Source organism: Anabrus simplex, chromosome 2 (genome assembly GCF_040414725.1).
Source record: "Anabrus simplex isolate iqAnaSimp1 chromosome 2, ASM4041472v1, whole genome shotgun sequence".
Classification (NCBI taxonomy): Eukaryota; Metazoa; Arthropoda; class Insecta; order Orthoptera; family Tettigoniidae; genus Anabrus; species Anabrus simplex.
Genome location: NC_090266.1, coordinates 135,247,403 through 135,273,131, shown reverse-complemented (window position 1 = coordinate 135,273,131; position 25,729 = coordinate 135,247,403). Strand labels below are relative to the sequence as shown.

General features: G+C 41.3%; 1 long non-coding RNA gene across 1 annotated transcript in view; it reads left to right on the top strand.

The window, feature by feature from the left end:
* LOC136862702 (uncharacterized) overlaps positions 1-25,729 on the top strand; it is a 278,626-nt gene that overhangs the window by 115,595 nt on the left and 137,302 nt on the right. The window contains exon 2 of the long non-coding RNA XR_010859055.2: positions 8,639-8,689. This is a non-coding gene — a long non-coding RNA (uncharacterized lncRNA). The remainder of the gene's footprint in view (positions 1-8,638; positions 8,690-25,729) is intronic.

Sequence of the window (25,729 nt, the reverse complement as noted above, 5' to 3'; positions counted from 1 at the left end):
GTTTTTGTGAAATGTATTATTAACTATAGACAGCTTAGAGTGAAATCTCAAGTGACAACGTAATTTTAGAGTGTATAGCGCTGGGATTGTAATCTAACGTAACCTTCACTTGTAATTAGTGATTTATAATTGTTGATTTAAACAAGTGGATCGATAGTGACGGTTACTTAAAGTCACGGCTCACCAGATACCAAGGAGTGTATATAGATGGACATGACGTTATAAATTTAAGCGCGAGAAATAGTTCGCCTATAGTCTAAATAAATCAACCCGCACTGGCACCCTGTGAGTTATGACACCAAAAGTGATTCAGTTCTAAAATACACACTAATTATAGAAACGGTCGACACATTGGTCTTCTAGTAGTTACCAAGAACGTATACATACAAACGAGTGTTATTACAGTGAAACGAAGCTGAATACACTAGCAAAAGGTGAGATTCTATATTTACTGAAAGAATCCAACGAAATTCTTCGTGTGTAAAAGTGATCTAATTTTAAATACACACGGTTGACATATAAGTCTCCTAGTAGTTACCAAGAACTTATACATACAGCGGATTTCCCGCAGAGAATCTTTATATAAAGCATCAAAGAGTAATAATTTCAACTGTAGAGAGTACTTTTTTATATCTACTGTGACGCACCAAAAAATCAGAGAGCAGACAATTATGCCAGCAACACAAAGAAATAACACTGAACATTGCGCAAAATGCGCCATAGAACTAACACAAGGTGATAATTCCATAGGATGTGATGGCTGCAATTCATGGTACCACAATTCATGTACATCACTCGGAGCAACCGAAATCAAGACATTGAACTCATGAAAGGGAAACCTTCTATGGATGTGCGAATCATGTCGCTTTAGGCTTCAAAACTATGGTCTATTTAAAACTTCACAAGAATAATCAGAAATCGCCAGAAACTATAATAGCAATTATAAAGAATTAAAAGACATAATGGAAGACCTAGGAGAAACATTAATGACGAAAATGACTCTTCTAATGGAGACACAACTTATGCAAACTGACCTACAAACTACAATAGCATCTACAGCTTCACAGCAAAATAATTCAGAATTTGTCCAAACATCTAGATCATCAGTAATAAATGGAATAAGCCACTTGGAAATACAAAGGAACAACACAACAATAGGGGAGGATGCTGAAACGGATACACAATCCAAAACCAATGATACCACAATGAATAGGAATGTGGAAATCAGAAAAGTGAATAACCCAGGAGCACCCCGACAAGATAATATAACAAGAAAAATGGAAGGGATGGGTAATGAGCCCACAATAATTGGGACAATGAGCAATACCGAGCTCCAAGCTGGAGAAAGAAAGGCTTGGTTATACATAGGAAAACTTCACAGAGATGCTACAGAAGAAAAATTAAGGAACATCTTCAGAAACAAGGAATAACAAACCAGGTAACTTGTGAAGAATTACAAACCAAATGATATTTCAAAGCTTTTAAAATTTCCATCCCGCTTGCGGAAAAAGAACGAGCCATGGGACCAGTTTTCTGGCCAGCCGGAGTTCTAGTAATACAGTTTCGTTTTCGAAACAGAAGGCAAGAAGGCGCAAAATTTCAATAGGTTAATGAACACATTAATCAAAAAAGATAACTTTGATTCAGGAAATCTCACACTTGACTTGATTTTATGGAATGTATAAGGAATAAGAGGCTTGCTTTCAACAACTCCAGAAAATCCTTAGGCAGGACATGATATAATTATAATCACAGAAACAATGCTGACAGAGAGGATGGATACGCCAGGCTACTACAGCAAACACGCATTATCAGTTCAGAAGGATCGAGGAAGGCCAGAAGGAGGAGTGACCTGCATGTACAACAACAAAATGGGAAGACTTAGAGATACAATAATAGATGAAAACTTAGTAATCTTGAAAGCAGAAGGAACTATAGTAGGAACATATATTAATCCAATGAAAAAAGTGGAAGGCACTGTCGAGCAAATAGCCAAAATTCTGGCATTTACTGACAAGGACGAAAATGTAATACTAGCTGGAGATTTTAACTGTCGTCTGGATAAACAGAATAGCAAAACATATATCGTATTAGAAATGCTGCTCACGGAAGGATACCGTCTAATCAATAAAAGTGAGGAGGTCACCTACTTGGCTCCAAACGGTTCCAGTACCATTGATTTAATCTTCTACCGAGGAAGAAATATTAAACTGATAGGACATCAGATTATGAGAAATCAAGGTATTGCCGCACAAAGGAAACATCTACCAGTATCGGCAAATTTCTTAATCAGACAAGAGGTCCCACATGAAACAGAGAATATACACACCAGATCAAGAAGTATAGCCGAAAACAAACTCAGGGAAAACAGCCAAAGGATAGAAGAGACTCATCAGCTCATTGAGGAAGGTAATCTCGAAACAGCTCTAGGTGTCATCAATGGAATACTAAGGGATTCTTTGTTCCACAAGAAACCTCGGAAGTCCAAAGAATGGTTTGATGTAGAATGCTACATAGAAAGAAGAAAAACGCTTATCTTACTACATATAGCCAGAAAACTTAAAACTGTAACCACCTTACAAGCTTACGCGATACAACGAAGAAGTTATAAACAATTAACTGATTAACAGATCCTTTTGCGGCTTTAAAGAGGAAAAGGGTGAATCCATCGAATCAAATAAATATGAATATATGGGAAAACCACATTAATAATGTATTAAATACAGGAGGACGAACATTAGCACTAGATGTCTCAAAATGTAGTTCGACAAAAAATCTAGAAATAACAATAGATGAAGTGACGAGAACAATTCAAGACACTAAAAACATACAAATCAGCCGGCCCGGATGGAATTTACAACGAGAATCTAAAAGGCACTCTACAATTGCTAGCACCTTATTGGACCAAGCTATTCAATAAATGTTTAGAAACAGGTAGAATCCCGGAGAGCTGGAGGACGTCCCACATAAAAATGTTATATAAGGGAAAAGGAGATCCTGATGATGAAAACTCGTATAGAGGGTTAGCGTTAGAGAACAACGTCATGAAAGTACATACAAAAACATTAATAAAAAACTTAACGAATTAATAGATGATAATCTCCCAGAGGAACAATTCGGGTTCAGGAAAGGCAGAGGAACTCTACAAGCTGTCGCTAATTTTCTAGATGAGGTGCAAGAAGCACTTAGGCATTAAAAAGGAAAATTTTATGCTGTATTCATTGACTTCAGCAAGGCCTTTGACTTGCTCAACACATCAAAATTAATGGAAAAATTAGACGGTATGATTGGAGCAGATGATGAACTTAAGATTGTAATAAATAATCTTCTAGCCTACAATAGTGTGAGAATAGATGATGGGGTATCACTCTCATCCCCCATCACTCAAACAAACGGTGTGTTACAAGGAGACCCCATTAGCCCTACACTTTTTAACGTAGCTAGAACAGACATCACAAGAATAACAGATAGTCTGTCGACAGTGCTTTGTGCCTATGCAGATGACATGATAATAGGATCGAGAAACAGAGAAGACCGTCAGATCGCAGTAGATAGATTACAGGAATGGGCCGAAACAAACGACTTCCAGGTTAACATGAACAAGATGGTCTGTATGGTTTTCAGAAAAGGAGGAAGAATAGCAGCGACAGATAGAATTTCATATGCAGGGGTAGACTTGACTACAGTAAATAAGTTTCCCTTCCTCGGCATCAATCTACAAACGTCAGGATCTTCGTTCAAAATACATGTGAGGGAAAGAGCAGCAGCAGCAGCAGCAGCAATAAGAGGAATTTACGATATACAAGACCCAGCCAAAATATCAATAGGCTCGGCAATGAAATTTTTCATGCAAAGATACTACCCATTCTGACATATGGCATAGATTTATCTGGGACAAACCATCAAACATCAGACCTAACTACCCTTGAAAATCTGAAAGCTACCTTTCTGAAAAGAATATTAGGTATTTCTAAGACATCTCCATCTAGACTAGCTTATGAATTAGCTCAGGAGTCTCTCCTTATCGAGAAGCTTAAATATCTTTCTGTGCCATCGACACCTCAAACCATTGCTCACCTAAATCTGAGGTTAAGCAAAAGAGAAGAAATCTGGCCGGAGTTCTACGTGACGGATGCCATGACAAGCAGAGACTGGACGGGCCAAAATAAGAACATGCGCAGCGCTATCAACAGGCTGGCTGTACACGGATTTCATCATAAGCTATGTATAAAAGAGAGATAGCACGAAGCAAGCGACGAATCCGTGTGCAAATTATGTGGGAAAATATGTGAACGATACCACTTCAATAAGTGTAGCAAAAGAGAAAAGACCTTAGCCTACACGAATATAGTAAAGAGTAGAACAATTTATATATGGCCATTGGCTGCAATAAAACATGATTATTGTCTACAATCCCATTTATGTGATTACCCCAATGAAGATAGTTCCTTATATTAACACCTAGATACTAACAAAGATCCCCATAAGGAACTTTCACCCCATCAATGCAGTAATTAAAACTGAAAGGACTTTTCCTATTTGTGAAACTCACAACATGACTTTTAACCCCGTTTATCAACATACCATTGCCTGCTGTCCATCTCACAATATTATCGAGGTCATTTTGCAGTTGCTCACAATCTTGTAACTTATTTATTACTCTATGCAGAATAACATCATCCGCAAAAACCTTACCTCTAATTCCACTTCTTTACTCATATAATTTATATACATAAGTAAATATAAAGGTCCAATAATACTGCCTTGAGGAATTCCCCTCTTAATTATTACAGGGTCGGATAAAGCTTCGCCTAATCTAATTCTCTGAGATCTATTTTCTAGAAATATGGCAACCCATTCAGTCACTCTTTTGTTTAGTCCAATTGCACTCATTTTTGCCAGTAGTCTCCCAAGATCCACCCTATCAAATGCCTTAGACAGGTCAATCGCAATACAGTCCATTTGACCTCCTTAATCCAAGATATCTGTTATACCTTGCTGGAATCCTACAAGTTGACCTTCAGTGGAATAACCTTTCCTAAAACCGAACTGCCTTCTATCGAACCAGTTATTAATTTTGCAAACATGTCTAATATAATCAGAAAGAATGCATTCCCAAAGCTTACATACAACGCATGTTAAACTGACTGGCCTGTAATTTTCAGCTTTATGTCTATCACCCTCTCCTTTATACACAGGGTCTACTATAGCAACTCCTCCATTCATTTGGTATAGCTCCTTCAACCAAACAATAATCAAATAAGTACTTCAGATATGGTACTATATCCCAACCCATTGTCTTTAGTATATCCCCAGAAATCTTATCAATTCCAGCCGCTTTCCTAGTTTTCAACTTTTGTATCTTATTGTAAATGTCATTGTTATCATATGTAAATTTTAATACTTCTTTAGCATTAGTCTCCTCCTCTATCTGGACATTATCCTTGTAACCAACAATCTTTACATACTGCTGACTGAATACTTCTGCCTTTTGAAGATCCTCACATACATACTCCCCTTGTTCATTAATTATTCCTGGAATGTTCTTCTTAGAGCCTGTTTCTGCCTTAAAATACCTATACATACCCTTCTATTTATCAATAAATTTGTATTACTGCCAATTATGCTTGCCATCATGTTATCCTTAGCTGCCTTCTTTGCTAGATTTAATTTCCTAGTAAGTTCCTTCAATTTCTCCTTATTTCCATAGCCATTTTTAACTCTATTTCTTTCCAGTTTGCATCTCCTTCTTAGTCTCTTTATTTCTCTGTTGTAATAAAGTGGGTATTTACCATTCTTTACCACCTTTAAAGGTACAAACCTGTTTTCACATTCCTCTACAATTGCTTTAAACCCATCCCAGAGTCTGTTTACATTTTTATTTACCGTTTACCACCGATCATATTTACTTTTTTAACCTGTCTCATGCCTGCTTTATCAGCCATATGGTACTGCCTAATAGTCCTAATTTTAACACTTTCCTTTCTATCACATTTATTTTTAACTGCGACGAAAACATCTTCATGATCACTAATATCATCTATTACTTCGGTTTTCTCTACAGAGCTCATCTGGTTTTGCCAGCACCTCATCCAGGATATTTTCCCCTCTAGTTGGTTCCATTTTGCTTTCTGAATCAGCTGTCCATCCCATATTAACTTATTTGCCATTTGTTGGTCATGCCTCCTGTCGTCCGCATCGATAAAGAGATATGTGTCGTATCCATCTGGAGTAATTTCATCGCGAAGGAAACGACTTAATAAACAGAATTATTGCAACTGACGCAACCTAGCCTACTTGAAATGTAATTTTGATATCATTTCATGAATAATAAATTAATAAATCAAGTAAACACCTCTGATCTGCATGCAGGGCTGTCACCTAGGTAACAAATTCCTACTTGCGTACCATTCGATTACCCCTGTACCTGCGCTCAATTTGGTGACGGCGTTGAGAAGCACATTCCAGTAGCCTTAAAATAAATGTGGTAGATTTCCAATCCTGCAGCTTTAGTGAAAAATGTAACACTGTATATTTTGTTTTGCACCCAGTTGTTGATGAGTTCCTGAAAGTTTAGAAAGATTCTAGGCCGTGTGAGACCTTGATTTGAATTGTGCTTGTAATAGTTTGACAAGAAGTTCGTACTTTCCCTTTTGTAATATTTGAATCTTTCCTTGAAACCTGGTTCAACTTTGTGATTCCTGCGTTGCAATGATGTTGATTTTGATTTCGTTACTTATTTTTGTATTTTCTTGTTCTTCTATTACTTGAAGTTAGTTGGGGCTGATGACCTTTAAATAACATGCATCATCATCAACTATACTGAACTTTTAACCATATGAAAGGTACATGAAAAACCCTCCAATTGTCGGTGCGACGTAAAGCAACTAGCAAAAAAAAAAAAAAAAAAAAAAAACAACCTCCAATACGGAGGCACGAATTTGAACTGTCCGAAGCGACTATGGCATATAATAATAATAATAATAATAATAATAATAATAATAATAATAATAATAATAATAATAATAATAATAATAATATAATCGTGTGGCTATTATAGCCTCGGTGCAACCGTTTTTCGGTAGCCTCTACATGGTGGGTGGGTGCCGTCTGCAGTGTGATATTCTGTTCATGCATGCCTCTCCGAATGTTGCCGATTTAAATACACATCGGTGTGAGGATATTGTGCTCTGCATGGGGGTTCTTCAAAGTGCCATTAAATCTGACACGGCTCTCGTATGTTCTCGCATTCATCCTCTTAAATGAACGACGACTGCGAATGAAATTCGGTCTCAGAAACTTGATAGTAGAAAATAAGTGTCTAATTAAATGCGTTACACAGCCATGAACTGTTTGTTAGAAGTACTATACACCAATGACACCCCGACGTAGGAAAGTTAAACGCGCCTGGAGCGGGCAGTGTAACACGTGACATGTAGGGCAGCTCTACAGGCTTGCCGTTAGTAGTATCTCCGGCATCAGAATGGGAAAAACAACCAATCTCTCCGCATTTGATAGAGGACGAGCAGAGATGGCCCGGCACCTTTGTACCAGCATTATGAAACGGCACGGCTTGAGAACTGCTCTCGTGTCGCTGTTGTGAACATGTTTCGAAAGAGGTGCAACGATGGGAACAACGCGTAGTCCAACCGTTTGTCGAAAGCAGCTCACTAATGCCAGAGACAAGAGGAAGATGTCACACATTGTTCGGTGCGACTGCGGGGCCAAAGTTTGAGAAATCCACAACTGGTACAACGGTGATGATTGGGCCAATGTTTCTCAGCACATGGTTTATCGAATACTGCTGCGCATGGGACTGTGAATTGACGACCCAGCCATGCCCCAATGCTGACTGCGTTCCATCGAAAGCAGTGGATGAGGTTGGCACAAATCATGATCCAGATTCCTGGTTCATCACGTCGACGGACGAGTGCGTGTACGCCAGTTTCAATCAGAGGCTATGGCACGTGGCTGCACGGTCGGGTGGAGACAGGCTGGTGGAGGAGGTGTGATGATCTGTGCGATGTTTTCATAGGACACGCTGGGAGTCATTATGCCGGTACACCAATCCCTAACAGCTGTCCGGTATACCAATCCCTAGCAGCTGTCCGGTATACCAATCCCTAGCAGCTGCCCGGTATCCGGATGTTATTCATAACCAAGCCCATGCGTACATGTCAGCAGAATTCCCTGATGGTAAAGATCACTTCCAACAGGGCGATGTGCCATGCCACGCTGCCGGGATTTTGAGAACTGGTTCGAGGAACATGAAAGCGAATAGTCCCAATATGAATCACATTGAACATTTGTGGTTCGACTTAGATAGCGGGTTCATTCTGCATCACCACCGGCCAGCAGTGTTCGCCAACTGGAGGACCTGCTGTTGCGCTTGTGGTACCAGACACTCTAAGATATCTTCTGCCACCTTGTGGAATCGATGTTTCGCCGAATGGCCGCGGTTCTACGGGCAAATAGTGGTCCTACATCGTATTAGGTAGGTAGTCATAATGTAATGGCTCATCGGTTTACACTGTATTAATAAATGTCATATGCGGAGCACCTTTCCAATGTAACCTGAATGTTATCATTTTGTGAGCACTACATCATATTCAACTGATCTTTGTTGCTTTCCTTACAGACACAAATCGAAGGATTTGATCCAGAGAAGTTCCGAAAGGCAAATAGAAAGGTAAGTACTTGAATACTTTTAATACTTTTGAAATGAACGCATGAAATAACTGAAGAGTTCCATAGCATCCCTTCACAGCCGGGTTCGAACCATCAGGAAACAGAGCGTGAGATCCTCGAGCTGGAGTATGTCCTTTTATAATTCAATGATTTTTTCTTCGCGTATGGGCTAGGAATTCGTTGATCGTCAGACTCAGAAAGGCGTATATATGAACTATTCCTGAAAATTGTATCATATTAGTGACTGGCTTAATGTAATTATAATTATAACGCTATTTAGGTCTGGTATAGGAATATGGACGCGTCAGCAGCTAGGTACCGTGCAAGTACTGGACGTGCATTCCCCTCCATCCCCGGTTAATTGAATTTCGTTTTAAAACGTACACTCATTGCAAAACGAGAAAAAATATGCCCCCCGAAGGAGTTGTCAGTTTGCTGCAAAACTCTGCATACAGTTATATCTCAAGTAATTAATCAAATGTTTAGCGTAGTTACAGGATTAGCTGAACTGTCTTGCCACCAGAAGCCGTGAACGTGCTGTCGCCTGTGACCTATATCAAGGATCGCAAAGGCTTACACGCGTAGTTGATTGCTGTTTCCGGTTGTGGAAAGCTCGTCCACAATTCGAAGTGCCTCCGCAATGTGATCAGAGAGATTTCGCCCAGTTATCAGAGTTTGAGAAGGAACAGATCAATCAATCAATCAATCAATACTGATCTGCATTTAGGGCAGTCGCCCAGGTGGCAGATTCCCTATCTGTTGCTTTCCTAGCCTTTTCCTAAATGATTTCAAAGAAATTGGAAATTTATTGAACTTCTCCCTTGGTAAGTTATTCTAATCCCTAACTCCCCTTCCTATAAATGAATATTTGCCCCAGTTTGTCCTCTTGAATTCCAACTTTATCTTCATATTGTGATCTTTCCTACTTTTATAAAAGCCATTCAAACTTATTCGTCTATAATGTCATTCCACGCCATCTCTCCGCTGACAGATCGGAACATACCACTTAGTCGAGCAGCTCTTCTTCTTTCTCTCAATTCTTCCCAACCCAAACATTGCAACATTTTTTTAACGCTACTCTTTTGTCGGAAATCACCCAGAACAAATCGAGCTGCCTTTCTTTGGATTTTTTCTAGTTCTTGAATCAGGTAATCCTGGTGAGGGTCCCATACACTGGAACCATATTCTAGTTGGGATCTTACCAGAGACTTATATGCACTCTCCTTTACATCCTTACTACAACCCCTAAACACCCTCATAACCATGTGCAGAGATCTGTACCCTTTATTTACAATCTCATTTATGTGATTACCCCAATGAAGATCTTTCCTTATACACTGACTGACAGAGCAAATGCAACACCAAGAAGGAGTGGTCAGAACTTTATGCCAATTGCAGGGTAGACTGACGTCACTGAGGTATGCTCATGATGTGAAATGCGCCGCTGTGCTGCGCACGTAGCGAACGATAAATGGGACACGGCGTTGGCGAATGGTCCACTTCGTACCGTGATTTCTCAGCCGACAGTCATTGTAGAACGTGTTGTCGTGTGCCACAGGACACGTGTATAGCTAAGAATGCCAGGTCGCCGTCAACGGAGGCATTTCCAGCAGACAGACGACTTTACGAGGGGTATGGTGATCGGGCTGAGAAGGGCAGATTGGTCGCTTCGTCAAATCACAGCCGATACCCATAGGGATGTGTCCACGGTGCAGCGCCTGTGGCGAAGATGGTTGGCGCAGGGACATGTGGCACGTGCGAGAGGTCCAGGCGCAGCCCGAGTGACGTCAGCACGCGAGGATCGGCGCATCCGCCGCCAAGCGGTGGCAGCCCCGCACGCCACGTCAACCGCCATTCTTCAGCATGTGCAAGACACCCTGGCTGTTCCAATATCGACCAGAACAATTTCCCGTCGATTGGTTGAAGGAGGCCTGCACTCCCGGCGTCCGCTCAGAAGACTACCATTGACTCCACAGCATAGACGTGCACGCCTGGCATGGTGCCGGGCTAGAGCGACTTGGATGAGGGAATGGCGGAACGTCGTGTTCTCCGATGAGTCACGCTTCTGTTCTGTCAGTGATAGTCACCACAGACGAGTGTGGCGTCGGCGTGGAGAAAGGTCAAATCCGGCAATAACTGTGGAGCGCCCTACCGCTAGACAACGCGGCATCATGGTTCGGGGCGCTATTACGTATGATTCCACGTCACCTCTAGTGCGTATTCAAGGCACGTTAAATGCCCACCGCTACGTGCAGCATGTGCTGCGGCCGGTGGCACTCCCGTACCTTCAGGGGCTGCCCAATGCTCTGTTTCAGCAGGATAATGCCCGCCCACACACTGCTCGCATCTCCCAACAGGCTCTACGAGGTGTACAGATGCTTCCGTGGCCAGCGTACTCTCCGGATCTCTCACCAATCGAACACGTGTGGGATCTCATTGGACGCCGTTTGCAAACTCTGCCCCAGCCTCGTACGGACGACCAACTGTGGCAAATGGTTGACAGAGAATGGAGAACCATCCCTCAGGACACCATCCGCACTCTTATTGACTCTGTACCTCGACGTGTTTCTGCGTGCATCGCCGCTCGCGGTGGTCCTACATCCTATTGAGTCGATGCCGTGCGCATTGTGTAACCTGCATATCGGTTTGAAATAAACATCAATTATTCGTCCGTGCCGTCCCTGTTTTTTCCCCAACTTTCATCCCTTTCGAACCACTCCTTCTTGGTGTTGCATTTGCTCTGTCAGTCAGTGTATTAACACCTAGATACTTACAATGATCCCCAAAAGGAACTTTCACCCCATCAACGCCGTAATTAAAACTGAGAGGTCTTCTCCTATTTGTGAAACTCACAACCTGACTTTTAACCCCGTTTATCAACATACCATTGCCTGCTGTCCATCTCACAACATTTTCGAGGTCACGTTGCAGTTGCTCACAATCTTGTAACTTATTTATCACTCTACAGAGAATAACATCATCCGCAAAAAGCCTTACCTCCGATTCCACTCCTCTACTCATATCATTTATATATATAAGAGAACATAAAGGTCCAATAATACTACCTTGAGGAATTCCCCTCTTAATTATTACAGGGTCAGATAAAGCTTTGCCTACTCTAATTCTCTGAGATCTATTTTCTAGAAATATAGCAATCCATTCAGTCACTCTTTTGTCTAGTCCAATTGCACTCATTTTTGCCAGTAGTCTCCCATGTTCCACCCTATCAAATGTTTTAGACAGGTCAATCGCGATACAGTCCATTTGACCTCCAGAATCCAAGATATCTGCTATATCTTGCTGGAATCCTACAAGTTGAGCTTCAGTGGAATAACCCTTCCTAAAACAGAATTGCCTTCTATCGAACCAGTTATTAATTTCACAAACATGTCTAATATAATCAGAAAGAATGCATTCCCAAAGCTTACATACAATGCATGTCAAACTTACTGGCCTGTAATTTTCAGCTTTATCTCTATCACCCTTTCCTTTATACACCGGGGCTACAATAGCAACTCTCCATTCATCTGGTATAGCTCCTCCGACCAAACAATAATCAAATAAGTACTTCAGATATGGTACTATATCCCAACCCATTGTCTTTAGTATATCCCCAGAAATCTGATCAATTCCAGCCGCTTTTCTAGTTTTCAACTTTTGTATCTTATTGTAAATGTCATTGTTATCATACGTAAATTTTATTACTTCTTTGGCCTTAGTCTCCTCCTCTATCTCGACATCATCCTTGTAACCAACAATCTTTACATACTGCTGACTGAATACTTCTGCCTTTTGAAGATCATCACATACACACTCCCCTTGTTCATTAATTATTCCTGGAATGTCCTTCTTGGAACCTGTTTCTGCCTTAAAATACCTATACATACCCTTCCATTTTTCACTAAAATTCGTATGACTGCCAATTATGTTTGCCATCATGTTATCCTTAGCTGCCTTCTTTGCTAGATTCAATTTTCTAACCGGAATGTGTGAGGCTGGATGCTCGTATCGACGAATCGCAAGTCAGCTAGGGCCTGTTGTGTCCAGTGGGTATATGAGGTCACGCACGTACGACACCTATACTTAGGACGCCCTCGACTGACCACCAGGAGAGAGGATCATCAGATCCTCCGACAAGCTCGAGCAGCTCAACTTTTACAGTGTCTATCATCCAAGCACATGTACCATCGTCATAGACCCCTGTGTCTGCCCGAAATATTTATTTATGCTTGCCTAAGGAAATTCAGGTAACGGCGCCCAATATGTGTCCTGCCGTTGACACCAATCCACCGTCGTTTCCGTTTAACAGTTGTGCCTTGAACGATAAATCTGGACTGGTTCGGACTGGAGACGGATTGTCTTTAATGATGAATCAAGGTTCTCTTTCTCTTTGTGCACTGGCAACGGCCTGTTCGTGCCTGGAGGCCTCGTGATGAGCGCCTCAATCTTGCCTTTGGTTTGGCCTTTGGTTTATGGTCTGGGGGGTCACCGAATACGGAGTCGGTCACCCTTAGTAGTGATACGAGGAGACTGACAGCACAGCGATATGTGCAGGACACACTGCATCCGTTTGTGTTGCTCTTCAGGACAGGCCTTTGAAGAGACATTTTCCAGCAGGATACTGCTCGGCCGAACAGAGGGTATAGCAGGAATGTTTCCACAATGTAGTCACACCCCTGTGACCTTTCAGGTCGCTAGATTTGTCGCCTCGAACTACCTGGGGCGCCCAACATCATCAGCCTAGGAGTTCACATGATATAGGGAACCAGATAAAGCAAATATAGATACATGTGCCGCAGGATACCATATGAAACCTGAAAGTTTCTTGCCCGCTCGTACCACATCTCGTGTACAAAGAGTTCCAGAGCCTAGCTTCAACTTCTCAGTTTTCCATAATAAATTACCTTTTTCCTTTGTTGTTGTAACCACATACGTATTTCAACATTACAGTCGTTCCTATTAAATATCATGCAATTTCGACAATTTCTTTGCGCGCCACTTTATTTTTGCAAATAAGTGTACACGTGATATGATCGTAAAAATGTATCTCACCTCATCAACTAGACGTTTATAGCCAAAAACGGTTCACATATTTGAAATCAACACACCTAAATTAGGGTAAATCACCTCTTCAAACTTTCAACGGAATTTTTTTTTTTTTTTTTCGCAGACCGATGTTATTATTATTATCGTGGAGACACCAGTGTCTAGTGAACTTCTGCGCTGGCAGTTAACTATCGACTCTTAGATTTAGGCCTATACTTTCACACGACCAGCACTGATATTTTCGTTATTTTTCACTTTATCCGTATAGAGCGAAAAGTTTGTAAATTATATTCTAGATAAATTTTGTCATGGAGAATTGTCCTGTAAAACCAACCATAAAAGGGATACGTCGAGTTTTATGTTTAAGGCCACCTATGAAGCCCCAACCTGCTGAATGTTCTTGAATAACTTATTACTATGATCCTACACGCCCTCGTCGTATACGTAAATACCAAATTTGATGAAAATCCACCAATCAATTTTCCCATGATGCTGTAACAGACAAACAGTGAACTAAATCCGACATAGTCTATTACTTCTCCCATCCTGTTTGACGACCAAGTGCCAAGTGCATATATGAGAACGATTATATATATAAACCAGATGGCCCGCTAGCGCCGTACTTTCTACTTACAAGTGTCCCGCCTGGACTAATGATGAATGGGATGCCTAATAACTGATTTTCACAGGGTTGTTACTGCTTGCAGGTTACTTACGTCTGAATACGAAGAGGTTACAACCGGACGGCCGCTCACTGCATGTTCCTCGGCGCTACCCGTCAAATAGCGTCATTTTCCAACGCTCAGTAGCAGGCTGGTGTTTGGTACAGTAGCACTACAGTCGACAAGTGTGTTCAGGAATGACTAATTCACTGACGTAGTTTTAATCTATGGAGAATCTGGTCGGAATGCAGCCGAAGTTCGCAGACGGCTTGCGAAGGAGTTTCCAAAATAGCTGCCTGTCTTTTGTAAACGTATTTCGCCAAGCAGACTTGAAATTAAGAGCTAATGGATCGTTCAAGGCACATACCGCATACAAGCAAGTTCTTAGTCTACTGAAGTGTCTGTAGCCTACGTGTAGGCCTATATACTAATGAGTAATGAGTTATAAACATTATTTTCTACATCCTTGGCGTGTTTAAAAATGCACCCTGCTGGGGAACGTGAGTAGTAAAAAATGACTGCTATTTATTTCACATCCAAAATAGAGCACGTTTTAGCGCTCCTTTGAAAACCAGCAACTAAACATCCCGTTCATCATTAGTGCGTACGGGACATTTGTAAGTAGCCTATGAAGTGCGCTATTTTTTTGCTATTTGCTTTACGTCGCACCGACACAGATATGTCTTACGGCGACGATGGGATAGGAAAGGCCTAGGAATTGGAAGGAAGCGGCCGTGGCCTTAATTAAGGCACAGCCCCGGCATTTGCCTGGTGTGAAAAATGGGAAACCACGGAAAACCATCTTCAGGGCTGCCGACAGTGGGGCTCGAACCCACTATCTCCCGATTACTGGATACTGGCCGCACTTAAGCGATTGCAGCTATCGAGCTCGGTAGTATGAAGTACGGGGAACCGAGCGGAGTGGTCCATCATGTTAACGCGCTAAGGCTATGGAGCCAAGCTTTGCATTCGGGAGACCAGTGGGTTCGAGCCCTGAGGACAGTTCTCTGTGTTTTCCCATTTTCACTCCCACACAAATGTCAGGACAGTTCCTATTCATAGGCCATAGCCGATTTCTTCCACCTCCCTACCCAATTCCATTTATAATCATTAATTTCATATTTATCAATTTCATCTTAATTAGTTCCTTACCGAGGTTTCCGTCGGGAAGGGCACCCGGTCGTAAAACATGTCGTCTCATTTCATCTTACCTCATCACGACGCCAAATCAGGGGATACCATACAATTGTGTACCTGAAACTACTAAAAAAATTAATTTTACCCCTTGAAACGGAATAATATAGAAAAATAGTCTTCCTTTCAACAAAACAAAACTAAATTGTTGTATTAAAATACAGACAAAATGTATGAAAATAATAAAAATGAACGAACTGCCATTGTCCCCCTGTGTGGTGTAGTGGTTAGTGTGATTAGCTGCCACCCCCAGAGGTCCGAGTTCGATTCCCTGCTCTGCCACGAAATTTGAAAAGTGGTACGAGGGCTGGAACGGTGTCCACTCAGCCTCGGGAGGTTAACTGAGTAGAGGTGGGTTCGATTCCCACCTCAGCCATCCTAGAAGTGCTTTTCCGTGGTTTCCCACTTCTCTTCCAGGCAAACGCCGCGATGGTACCTAACTTAAGGCCACGGCCGCTTCCTTCCCTCTTCCTTGTATATCCCTTCCAATCTTCCCATCTCCCCCCAAGGCCCCTGTTCAGCATAGCAGATGAAGCTGCCTGGGCGAGGTACTGGTCCTCCTCCCCAGTTGTATCCCCGACCCAACGTCTGAGGCTCCAGGACACTGCCCTTGAGGCGGTAGATGTGGGGTCCCTCGCTGAGTCCGAGGGAAAACCAACCCTGGAGGGCAAAACAGATTAAGAAGAAAAAGAAGAAGAACTGCCTTTACTCTTAAGTCGTAATTATTATAATAATTTTGTGCCAATAACACAACATAGCCTCCGTGGCTCAAGTGGCAGCGCGCCGGCCTCTCACTTCTGGGTTCCGTAGTTCAAATCCCGGTCACTCCATGTGAGGTTTGTGCTGGATGAAGTGGAGGCCGGACGAGCTCTCCTCCAGATTCTCCGTTTTTTCCCATCAAGTTTCACTCCAGCAACACTCTGCAGTTTCATCTCATTTCATCTGTCAGTCATTAATCATTGCCCCAGATGAGTGCCACAGGGAATTTCTATCCTCGCCGCTAGATGGGGGCTGACCCGGTCAAATGACTGGAAACAGGCCGTGGATTTTCACATGAACACAGCTTAGTTGTTTGCTTTCCTCATGTCAACCACCCCGCCTCTGTTCACTGCGTTGAATGAGCTGCCCGTCCCCCACCTCACCAGACATGCAGAAACACCGCTGGGAGCCACCAAAGAGCTGACGGTGCCTGGTGCAGAATATGAAATCATTCCATCGACCGGCACACTTCGCTCTCATAGGCTGAAAGCGACTTCAAAATTAGTGCATTGTAAGAATCCGAGTTACAAAATGTTATTCTTCGGCCGGGCTGACTGGCTGACCCCAAATTGACAGATTCGATCCTGGCTCAGTCCGGTGGTATTTGAAGGTGCCTCGTGTCAGTAGATCTAATGTCACGCAAAAGAACTCCTACGGGACTAAATTCTGGCACTTCGGCGTCCCTTAAAAGAGTAAAAATAGTTAGTGGGACGTAAAGCCAATAACATTATTGTTGTTGTTACTCTTCACTCGCTACCTGCGTCGAGTACCGCTGTAATTCGTTCACAAAATGAATAATGCAGTATTGTTTGTTTACAATCCATATTCTCGATGACTTATTCCCGGTTGGTAATGCGGGGTCGGGGATGAGGTGAGTGGCATGTTTTGTGTCCGGATGCCAGCCTCGGTGAAGAGCTAATGAGGATGAAATGAATGATTGTGAATGGATTTGGGTGAGGATATGCAAGGAATGAGCTGTGTCCTATGAATAGGAACCGTCCCGACCAGTGGCGTCGCGTGTCTAAAATCTTGGGTGTGTACACAAAGTAGCCAGTAGATTGAAAAGAAAAGCGACAACCTATATATATAGAAGTTACTCCTCGGGCCGGTTCTACCATCTGCTGGTAAAGTGGCTGGCAGCTGCCCGGGAGGTAAACTACCTGCAGGTGTAAATCGGCTGGTACTTTGGTTTGCGTCCAACCACCTCCGCGCAAGCGCTAGGTACCTACCCGGAGCTAGACACCGATATACGAAGTTGGCTAGACTGATTTTCAGCGATTTCTTGCTTTCGAGTGTGGTGCTATCTATCGTCAGATGCATGAAACACATTTCGATTGTCTTATTTCCCTGTGCTTGCGTCTGCTGATTATCACCAAAAAGCCTAATAAAGGAAGTCTTAAGAGTTATGGACAACGATTCATGGCAAGCTTTCGTGATTATAATCTATGATCTTCAATATCAATACCTAATTGGGATTAAAATCTCGAGATTACATTTTCTAACGCCAGTTATAACCTGTCATGTAAGGCAGCGTTTTTGAAAAGTATTCTCGTAGTAGATTGGTCAAGTCGCTCGCTCCGTAACAGAAGGTGCGCAGGTTTTCATCGTATTTCTAATTTACATTTTAAAATGCATTTTCGTTCCCTGCCGTTGTTCTTAACTCTCTTTTACGCGCTTCCATATACGTATATATACACACACATCTTCTTTACGGACTTACTGCCTTTGAGCATTCTATCTGCAGGCTTCTGTCAATTGATTAAGTATCTCCGCGATGCTCTGTTTGCAACTAGTTCTTGACCTCGTTTATTTCCAGATGCTTCCATTTATTGATAAAGCATTTCATTTTAATTTTTAACTTTATGAAGATAAAGTAGGAAGGTACTGTAAATATAAAGAACTAATCGAGATAAATATCCATTCATAGGAAGAGGAATTCGGGAATGGAATAGTTTCCAATTTCTTCGAAATAATTTACAAGACTATGTAAACAACTAATAGGGAATCTGCTACCTGGGCGACAGTCCTATGTGCTATTAATCATAACATCACTTGCTATAAGTAGCATACATATAAAGCAATTTTCCTAATAAGCATAATATTGTGATCAGAACGTACGAAAAGAGGCATACAGATTAACACAACGCTAATAATGGAAATAAAAAAGATTCGTCATAATAAACATTCGAACCTGCGCACTTCGTATTATGAAGCGAGCGTGTTAACCATTACGCTAGGAAAACGCTTAAATTAAGTAGGATACATACAGTAATATATATCTCGTGTCCGAAAACTGAAAAAGTAGAAAATTAAAGCCCATTTGAAATGATTTCCAAATAGATTTTGATTTTATATCCTTTTAGAGTTTCTTTACGAAAGCTTGACGTATAAAATGTGTTCCCTGCGCTACCGATGCGAGAGGCTGGTGTGACCGTTGCAACTAAAGGGAAGCATTAATGTTCAAAATCCTGCAATACAATATCGATCACTGTTACAGTATACTGCTTTTTTCAGTATACTAAGCTAATTTGAGTTGCATATCACCAGAAATACAGCTAATAATGTTCAGCTCTCAGAACTTGCCCGGCAGGTAAAGTCTTATCGGGCCCTCGAAGTGGCCGATAAATTACGCGCCGGGTAACGACGATTTATGCTGCCGATAGCGCTACCTGGGAGTAGTCAGACGGAAACATCCTTTTACGCGGAGTGCAAATTACGCGCTACTTTACCAGTAGGTGGTAGAACCGGCCCTGTCAGTTGGTTAGTACGTTAACGGGAGCCCAGTTAGCCTATATTGTGTTGTCGAGAATAAACCTCTGTGGTGTAGTGGTTAGTGTGATTAGCTGCCATCCCCGGAGGCCCGGGTTCGATTCCCGGCTCTGCCACGAAATTTTAAAAGTGGATTGAGGGAGGTCAACTGAGTAGAGGGGGTTCGATTCCCACCTCACCCATCCTCGAAGTGGTTTTCCGTGGTTTTCCACTTCTTCTCCAGGCAAATGCCGGGGTAGTACCTAACTTAATGCCACGGCCCCTATTCAGCATACCAGGTGAGGCCACCCCGGCGAGGTACTGGTGCTCCTCACCCGTTGTATCCCCGACCCTAAGTCTCACGTTCCAGGACACTGCCCTAGAGGCGGTAGACGTGTGATCCCTCGCTGAGTCCGAGGGAATAACCAACCCTGGAGTATGAACGGATTAAGAAAGAAAGAAAGATGAATACAAATATGAAGTTAACAACCGAAATTTTAAAAAAATACATAGGCTCTACTGGTAATATCGCTGTACACAAAAACAAGCCCTCGCCCCTCCCCTCGCCCGTCAAGTGTTACATCCTGCCATCGTCATGAAGGGCTGGCAAGATAGTTGTAGGTGTCGTAATTAATAATTAATATTTTCAACTATACAGGCTGAAATTACAACGGGACACTTCGACCGCCGCTGATTATTAGGCCCTATTTAAGATTAGAATTTCTTAAAACGAGCCACAGGCCTATCAGTACTTATAAAAACAAGTACTGATCATTATTAGACCTATATCCTTTTACAATATGTTTTACGTCGCACCAACACATATATAGATATCATAGCGACGATGGGATAGGAAAGGCCTAGGAGTGGGAAGGAAGCGGCCGTGGCCACAATTAAGGTACATCCCCAGAATTTGCCTGGTGTGAAAATGGGAAAAAATGGAAAAACATCTTCAGGGCTGCCGGCAGTAAGGTTAGAACCCACTATCTACCGAATGCAAGCTGACAGCTGCGTGCCCTTAACCGCACGGCCAAATCGACCGGTGTATTATTATTATTATTATTATTATCATTGATGTTGTTGTTGTTTGAGTAACCAGTCCACAGATACAGCGCTCCATGTCACCCTATCCTGTGCTAACCTTTTCATTTCTACAAAACTAACATCCTATATCCGCAATAATCTGCTTGTCTTATTTGTATCTTGGTCTACTCCTACCGTTCTTTCCACCTACACTTCCCTCAAAAACCAACTGAACAAGTCCTGAGTGTCTTAAGATGTGTCCTATCATTCTGTCTCTTCTTTTGGTCAAATTTAATCAAATCGATCTCCTCTCACCAATTCGATTCAGTATCTCTTCATTCGTGATTCTATCTACCCACATCACCTACAACATTCTTCTGTAACACCACATTTCAAAAGCTTCTATTCTCTTTCTTTCTGAGCTAGTTATCGTCCATGTTTCGCTTCCATACAATGCCACGCTGCAGACGAAAGTCTTCAAAAACATCTTTCTAATTCCTATATCAATGTTTGAACTGAGCAAATTTATTTTCTTAAAAAGGCTCTTCCTTGCTTGTGCTAGTCTGCATTTTATGTCCTGCTTACTTCTGCCATGATTAGTTATTTAACTACTGAAGTAACAGTAGCCATCTACTTCCTTTAAGACTTCATTTCCTAATCTAATATTTCCTGCATCACCTGACCTTGTTCGACCGGACCCCATTACTTTTGTTTTGGACTTATTTTATTTTCATCTTGTATTCCTTCTCCAAGACTTGTCCATACCATTCAGCAATTTCTCCAGATCTCCTGCAGAGTCAGATAAAATAACATCATCGGCAAATCTCAGTGTTTTGACTTCCTCTCCTTGAACTTTGATACCCTTTCCAAATTTCCTTTGCGGAACTCTGTAATTCGGCTTCTCGCTGTTTTGGTTTCCCAAATAAATAAATTAAATTTATTGCCTGTTCTACGTAAACATTGGAAAGGAAAGGGGAAAAACTGCAGCCTTGCCTCACTCCTTTATGGATTGCTGCCTCTTTTTCAAAGCCCTCGATTCTTATCACTGCAGACCAGTGGCGGCTCGTTGATATCAGCAGTGGGGGGCGCGCCATAGTTTCATAATTCCATAATATACAGTGACTCACATAACTATTCGGACACGTTAGTAATTATAGTCTTTGCTACACACTGGCCCTGTATTTCAGAGAAAATATCGTACACGCAAACTAGTTTCTGATAGAACCCAGTTTCACAGATTCAACACGACGTTCAAATGTGCAGGAGAGAACCAGTGACCATGGAATCTCAGAACGCAGTTAACGTGCTTCAACAAAATTATTCGGACAAAAGTCAGTTGCCGTGCAGAAGTCGTATGTAAAAGAGCCACGGACAGTGCGAACGTAAACATTCTGTGTGTTAGAGTACTGTGTACAACGTAGGGGAAAATGGGCCGCAGAGGAAGAGAGAGCACAATCGAACAGCGGCAGCTAGTAATTTTTCACCATGCTAAAGGTAAAAGTTGTCGTGAAATTGCTGAAATGTTACAAATGAAGAAAAGTACAGTCTCTGATATTGTCACAAGATTCCGGGAGAAAGATAGGATTGACATCTACCGCATACGGGACGTCCAAGAAATTTTTCTGTGAGGGAAGAGTGTTATATCATCAGAAAAATGAAAAAGGCACCCAAGTTAAGTGCTCCAAAACTCGCTACGGAGATTGCCGTAGACACCAGAAAGAAAGTGCATCCCTAAACAATACGTAGAGTGCTCAGAAGAGGTAACTTTCACGGCCATATTGCAAGAAGGAAGCCCTTCATAAATCAAGTAAATCGAAGAAAGAGAATGCTGTTTGCCAAAGAGCATGTTAAGGAAGATAATGAGTGGTGGAATGACTTTATATTTGCTGACGAGAGTAAATTTAACATATTTCAGTCTGATGGGAGGTTAACAGTTTGGCGGTGTCCTAATATTGAGCTTCAAGACAAAAATCTGAAAGCAACTGTGGAGCATGGTGGTGGACATGTAATGATGTGGGGGTGCATGTCGCCGAATGGAGTTGGTGAATTGGTTTTTATTGAGGGTAAAATGGACCACTTTCAATGCCTTAAAATACTGAGGGACAATATGAAAAAGAGTGCCGAAAAGATGGGGATTGGTGAACATTTTAAGTTTTGTCAAGATAACCACCCAAAGCATATGGCCTGGAATGTAAGGATGTGGTTATTGTTTAATTGCGCAAAAGTGCTGCATCCTCCCCTCAATCACCAGACTTGAATGGGATTGAGAATCTTTGGGACAAACTGGATAAAGAAATAAGTAAAACAACAATCACATCTAGAGAATAATAAAAAAATGGACTTCAAGAAGGGTGGCAGAAGATATCTCCCGATTACATCCGGAAATTAGAGGAGAGCATGCCAGGTCGACTCACGGAAGTAATTATGAAAGGAAAGCCCACCAGATACTGAACCCTTAGGACCATAAGTAAAACGGCAAGTGTCCGAATAATTTTGTGCAATATTAGTTCTGATTTTGATTTTGTTTTTAATGATTATATTTTCATTGAACGTGTTCATTAGAATAATTATGGATGTTTAGCTTTATTATTCTATACAGAAACTTGTATCTAATTTATATGAGTGCTTTATTATTACTGAAAGCACTAATACAAAGGAAACTATAATAAATCATGTCTTTCCGAATAATTATGCGAGTCACTGTATCTCAAGTTCTTCAAACCATGTTATCAAGATACACACTTCGAACACTATACGGGGCAATGCATTTGCAATTATTATTATTATTATTATTATTATTATTATTATTATTATTATTATTATTATTATTATTATTAACATTTGCCTGTTCCAGGGGCGATTTCTCCGAGCATGCTACGCTTGCTGCGCAAGCGCAATATTTTTCTAAAGCAGGCGACGAGTTAAAAAAATTACAATATGTAGGCCTACCGTATCTGTAATAGATCTGCATTATACAAATCGCATGTTGCATATATCTTGGCGAGTCCAGCGAGGCTTGCTCGTGTCTTAAGAGCTTCAGCGGAGCTGTCGACACAGCGAGAAATATATGCGCGCGCAGGTTTCTTCTCCAAGGCCGGTTGCAAGCTGTCAGGTTTGTAATGTGTAGTTGGAAGCACTCGACGTTAGCCCCTGACGGGACGTACTACGGCGCCACTCTGAAGCTTTACCGAAGCCTTACGGAGCAAGCCGAAGCTTTCCGAATGGCGTACGCCGCCATCATGAATCGAGTAGTTCAGATAACTAACAGATCTGAACTGAACTATTCTAAAGAACATTGTTGTATGTTTATTTTCACCTACTGCAGCTTCACATGGTCAGCACTAGTTCTATTATTTTATGCTCAGAGTATTATCATATGTGTATATAAACGTGACTCGTGTGTTGAGAATGTCTTGTGAGAAGATATTGGATAGTGCTTTCGGTCTCTGGAGCTCAACGATTTTTACTGTTTGTTGTTATATCTCCGAGTGGTACATGTGATCTACTGCCCGTTGCTTGTGAGAAGATATTGGATAGTGCTTTCGGTCTCTGGAGCTCAATGATTGTTACTGTTTGTTGTTATATCTCCGAGTGGTACATGTGATCTACTGCCCGTTGCTTGTGAGAAGATATTGGATAGTGCTTTCGGTCTCTGGAGCTCAATGATTGTCACTGTTATATCTCCGAGTGGTACATGTGATCTACAACCCGTTGCTTGTGAGAAGATATTGGATAGTGTTTTCGGTCTCTGGAGCTCAATGATTGTCACTGTTGTTATATCTCCGAGTGGTACATGTGATCTACAACCTGTTTAAAGCAAGCCCAGTCTTTTAAAATGTACAGGCTTTATATAAAAAAATGTGTGTATTTTTTAATATTATATTTGACGTTTATATTGTATATTTCAGTTCAATATTGCATCGAGTATTATAACCTCAAATTATATATTGGAATGAATGTCCTATTTTACCTTAGATACCGATATACAGTTTGATTAATCAATAAGAATTGCACTAATAATCAGTGATCTGCATTAGGTGCTGTTGCCCAGGTGGCAGATTATACTTTCACTTTTAAGTCTCAACTAATACAGTATAGACCTACGGGATTGATAAAATTAGCCAAAAGATAATTAATTATAGTACAAGGTAGTGAAACTAAGGCTGTACTTTTATTCCAGTAGTACTGATCTTGATGGGTATATCCATTAGTGGTTGGTGAATTTGCTTGAATCTATATCAGAAAGTCTGAAGAAAGTGACAATGAGAAGGTTGAATATAATCCCATCAAACTCAGTACCTCTAGGTTATAGAAGAGGTTGTGTAATTCCATAGGCAGAACTGACAGTGAGCTGATATTGAAGCGTATTCTTTTTTTTTCTGCCAAGCATGAGATAATAAGATTCAAGCAAATTCGCCAACCACTACCGTAATGGATATAGGCTATCCTTCAAGATCAGCAATACCAAAATACAAGTACAGCCTCAGTTCCACTACCTTGTATTATAAATAATTAATCTTTTGGCTAATGTTATCAATACCATATACTGTATTAATTGAGACTTATAACAGTATTTCTAGTGAAAGTATAATCTGCCACCTGGGCGACAGCACTAAAGATAATCTCTCATCCTAAAGGGTCTGTGGTTCACTCCTGTTTCTATTCAATTAGGACCACCAAAGGCTATGCAGTTATATGGAAACAGCAAAAAATAATGGCAGAGCCCAAATGAGGCATACTAGGCAAGATGAGGAGTGAGGTAGTTTGCCATTGCTTTCCTCACTGGACCAGAAGGTGCTCCTGTAGCACGACTGATCCTATGAGCAACACCTTTCATAACACTCAAACACTAGTTATGCTCCAAATGTCATTACTCAGCATGACCCATACCCCAGCAGCTTTCATATTGTCACAGCCATGGATGAGATTGGGACTTCGGTAGAAGCTACAATTTGCTCTGGCCTGTGCCAAGAGACAGATACAAAAAAAAGTGAAATAAATAAAGAGACACTAAAGATGCCACAACAGTTTTTGCTGCTGCTGATAATTTAAGCAAACCCATTGAGCACACCTCCAGCGTAGACTGTACTCTCCTGTACATACACAAACTTCCCATTAATTAAGCCACACATTTTTCACTTGAATGTTGTAGCATTAATGGTGGACTTTAAATAAGGTAAGTTTTCGCTGGGATTGTCAACAGCCACATTCAATGGGAAGTATAAGTGTTGAAATTTTCTGAAAATTATTTTGCTTTTGAACTTTGATAACAACTACTGACTCAAAAATTATTAAAAATGCATACAGCATCATGAGAACTGAATAATTTCTACCATGTTCTAACAGACAGAACTAAGTCTCGCTCTTCAGAAATATTTTGTGATTTTTACCACAAACATACCAGTACGGTTTGTAGATCCGTAACATCAACTGGAAAACTACAAATTAATCGATACTTTCTTTTTTTTAAATGTAACATACAAGGGTGAATTGAATTTTATGCCTAGTGCAGCTTTGTTTAGTTTTCCTTTTTTCTTTACAAGTTGCTTTACGCTGCACCGACACAGATAGGTTTTACAGCGATGATGGGACGGGAGAGGATTAGGAAT